The following is a 4,305-nucleotide window of genomic DNA, read 5'->3' as shown; positions in this document are numbered from 1 at the left end:
CCACTTCTTTCCCTCTTTGGCATCCCTCCTAAGCCAAGTAAGATTGTCTTCCATGAACAAGGTTGTTTGTTTGTTTTTAAAAAAAAAATATTGGTTTTCACAATATTATAAACAAACAAACACACAAGACAAACAAACATAAATATTGCCTTATTGAAAATTACACTTATTAACATTGTCAAGTGACTTCCCCGCTTCCCCTTGGTTGAATTTCATTGCATATCCTTTTAACGGTTTTCTAAAGCACAGTTCTTATAAAATTTAACTTAAACATTAACATCCTTAGGTCTTCCCTTTATGAAATTAAACATATTAATTCATCACTTAACATAAATAAAATCCTAAGCCAATTAAGTATCTGCAAGCTGTTTTCAGTTAATTTAACTTAACATATTTAACTAAGTAATCATTAAATTGAATCCACTCTTCCTGATACTCCTCCTCCTTCTGGTCGCGGACTTCTCCCTTTCGTTCTGAGTTCGAGCATCTTCAAAGCCCATGACACCTTTGGTAAAGGCTGTTCTCCAATTGGAGCACTCGCAGGCCAGTGTTTCCCAGTTGTTGGTGATTATGCTACATTTTTTTAGATTTGCCTTGAGAGAGTTTTTAAACCTCTTTTGTTGACCACCAGCATTACACTTTCCATTTTTAAGTTCGGAATAGAGTACAGTGGTACCTCGGGATCCGTTCTGGAGCCCCGTTCGCATCCTGAATGGAACGTAAGATGTGACGGCGCGTCTGCGCATGTCACGTTTTGCCGCTTCCGCGCCTGCACGTGATGTCATTTTGAGCGTCTGTGTGTGCACAAGCGGTGAAACCCGGAAGTAACGCGTTCCGTTACGTCCGGGTTGCTGCAGAGCGCAACCCGGAAGCGCTCAACCTGAAGCACATTCAACCCAAGGTATGACTGTACAGTGGTACCTCGGGTTACACACGCTTCAGGTTACATACGCTTCAGGTTACAGACTCCGCTAACCCAGAAATAGTACCTCGGGTTAAGAACTTTGCTTCAGGATGAGAACAGAAATCGTGCTCCGGCAGTGCGGCAGCAGCAGGAGGTCCCATTAGCTAAAGTGTTAAGAACAGTTTCAGGTTAAGAATGGACCTCCGGAATGAATTAAGTTCTTAACCCGAGGTACCACTGTAATTGCTTTGGAAGACCATAATCAGGCATCTGCACATGACCAGTTCAACAAAGTGGATGTTGAAAAATCATTGCTTCGACACTGATGATCTTTGTTTCTTTCAGTACACTGGCATTAGTTCGCTAGTCTTCCCAAGTGATGTGTAAAAATTTTTGCAGACACTGTTGATGGAATCTTTCGAGGAGTTGGCGTTTATATGTGGTCCAGCCTCGGTTTGAAAACCCGCCAAGGAAGGAGAGGCTGCCGCCTCTCTTGTGGGAGTCTGTACCATGGTCAAACCGCTCTTGCTGTCGGACAGTTCTTCCTGATTATTATTATTATTGAATTTATTTATTTATTTCTGAGGGTTTTTTTTAAATTTCAACAAAGTAATAATAATAAATAGATTTTTTTAAAAATGTGCGCCCCACCCCCGAGGGGTGGAACTATCCAACCTCCCAAAATTTCAATGCCTCTCGCGATGGTTTGACCCCTTTCCGTTTTAATGGTGCAAATTCTACAAATGCCTTCCGTATCTCTTCAAAATCATTTCTTCTGCATATTCCCCGTCTTAACTTAATAGAACAGGTTAATTTATCGTGAATAGCTATATCCCACACCTCTTTGTACCATTCTTCCATTTTATATTCACCTTCCACTTCCTAGTCCAGGATCCTGTTCTCACAGTGGCCTGCAGGAAACCAGGATTTGAGCACATCAGCACTCTCCCCTCCTCTGGTTTCCAACTATTCAGAAGCATTACTGCCTCTGCTCAATGACTTCTGCTTGTGCAATGACTTCTCCTCCTCCTGCACCCCCCCCCCCAAAAGCTCTGTGGGGTCAGGGATTGGGGCATTGCTCTGTCTGGCAAACTGGAGTCTACCAACTCCATCCAAGTGAGTGAGGATGCCCTCCCCCTTCTGTCCTGGCTTTTGGGAAAACCAGTTACCTGTACTCTTTAGATATGCAAAGAGATACTTAAGACACTATCCAGGGACATTTACATAACAACTGGTTTGACTTCTTTTAGCAGTCTTCAGCAGAATCCAATCTCATAGCTACAAAATCACAGGACTGGAGGGCGTCCTGAGGACAATTCGGATGATCCTTCAATCCTATAACAATAAAAGCCATAAACAGAAAAGAAAAAGCAACTCTAGAGTCCACCCAATAGCACAACCAGCAGTTTTATATGTAAATAAGATGTATTCATATACAAGTGTTTTACCTCTTAAGTAAGCACTGGGGAAACAACCATTTACTTCAGTGATGTCCAAACTTTTTTCAAAGAGGGCCAGATTTGGTGAAGTGAACATGCACCTTGTTGAGCTTTTTAATTTTGCCCCAGTTGTTGAGCTTTTTTTAGGATTGCTCCCCCACAGAAATTGGGTTGGGTTTAACTTACATTTACAGTTAGGTGTTGAGGAGACAGAAAAGAGTAGTGACTGTGGTCAAACTTCAAGCTCTCCATTATTATTATTATTATTATTATTATTATTGGCATTTTCTTTCCTGGGCTGCTTCAACTCCTGAGACTCTACAGCAGCCTTTGTCAACCTGTTGCCCTAGCCTAGATGATGGAGACTACAAGATGCAGCAGCAGCAGCAGCAACAGCAGCAACAGATAGTATGAGAACTGAGGCATGATTTGATGAAGTGAACATGTGCAAGGCCCGACCATTTTACCTGACATTCTTAGAATCATTAAAATTAAATGCAAAGTTTATTGCAAATGGCATACTTTTCATTTCGTCATATGGATGACTCTGCTTTCATATCTGAAGGTCAGATGAAAAATAAATCCAGAAAGCTGAAATAGGTCAGGAACATTGTAAATAACATTACACAGTAATAAAGATTGTCTGTCAACTTTTAAGTTCACAACATATGAACAGGAACATAACACCAGGTATACTTGTTGTGTCCAAATATATTTATACCTACTCCACTTGTGGCCCCTCCCCATCCCCCACCCTCAAAACTAAAAGAAAATCTGGGCTCAACCGAATCTGGGCTCATGGTTTGTCTTGCTCCAAACAAATCACAAACATGGTTTGTCCCTGGCTTACTACTTAAGGTTTGTTTGGAGGAAACAAGCTTTGGTTTGGACATCACACTAAGCCAAACCATGGCTTAGCTTTGGGTAACAACACAGCAGCAAAAACAGGAAAGGAAAAAAGCAGCCAAGTTTTGTTTCCTGAGTACCCTTTTGCCTCCTCATTCACACTTAACTATAGTTTGGTTTAGTGTGCCGTGTAAACTAAGCCAGTATGTATTTTAGCTGTGTGACTTTATGCTGTTTGCTTTGTAAACCACTTAGGTTTTTTTTATATATTAAGCAGTCTATAAATTGATTGAATAAATAAGGATTAAATAACCCACAACAGAGTTTCCTTTCAAAATCCTAATTTATTTGTAGGCATTGGGATTATTCATTCTGGTCTGCTGACTGTCCTGCTTCAAAACAGAGCAAAGGAATGGAATAAGTGGTATTCTTGTACAATTTAATTATAAAAGGCTACGATCATTTAATGCATAAAATGAATTATTATTCAGTTGAACTAATAAACTCTTTCCCTCATTAAATACAAAAAAATATTCAACAGCAGTATTAATCCATTCTTGTTCCCCTCATCACCAGCTTGTAAATCATTCATGGACAAATAATGTACTAATCCACACCAAAAACGTTTTTTAATCAAATATATTCACATAATCAATCTTCTCTTTGTCTTGCCAATTAGATTTTTAATCAGTTTAAGAATGAAGAAGGAACTTCACATACACACATCCCACCGTTGCAGTTACAGCTATTTCTCTTCCTATCAAGAGATTGTCATTTCCAAAGCTGCTCCTGGCAAACAGAAAACAAGTAATAGACAGATTGGATTTATTTTCTGTAAGGTTTGTGTGCTATGAACGTTCAATAGAATTTACTGCAAGAAAAAAACAACCTGTGTGAAAACCATATTTTAAAATCAGAGCCTGAATAAGAGATAAACTGCAGGCTGGTCAGTTACATGTGGCATGACACAAAATTGTGCTGCAAAACAAATGGAGGAAGTTACATTATTCCCTCCCAATGTGGTTATCTCCATAGATTTCATAAGATAGCGTGAAGGGGAAATGTTTTAAGGAGTAGCTATTAAAATGAAAGCCAATATGAGCCCTGGTGGTAGTG

At 39.7% G+C, this 4,305-nt stretch overlaps 1 long non-coding RNA gene across 1 annotated transcript in view; it reads left to right on the top strand.

Annotated features, from left to right (window-relative positions):
• LOC310852180 overlaps nucleotides 1–3,504 on the top strand; it is a 216,925-nt gene extending 213,421 nt beyond the window's left edge. Inside the window, exon 2 of the long non-coding RNA XR_014568013.1 lies at nucleotides 943–3,504. This is a non-coding gene — a long non-coding RNA (uncharacterized lncRNA). The remainder of the gene's footprint in view (nucleotides 1–942) is intronic.
• The last annotated feature ends 801 nt before the right edge of the window (nucleotides 3,505–4,305 follow it).

Source organism: Podarcis gaigeae (genome assembly GCF_964106915.1).
Source record: "Podarcis gaigeae genome assembly, chromosome: 9".
Classification (NCBI taxonomy): domain Eukaryota; kingdom Metazoa; phylum Chordata; class Lepidosauria; order Squamata; family Lacertidae; genus Podarcis; species Podarcis gaigeae.
This window is presented reverse-complemented; position numbering and strand designations above follow the sequence as displayed.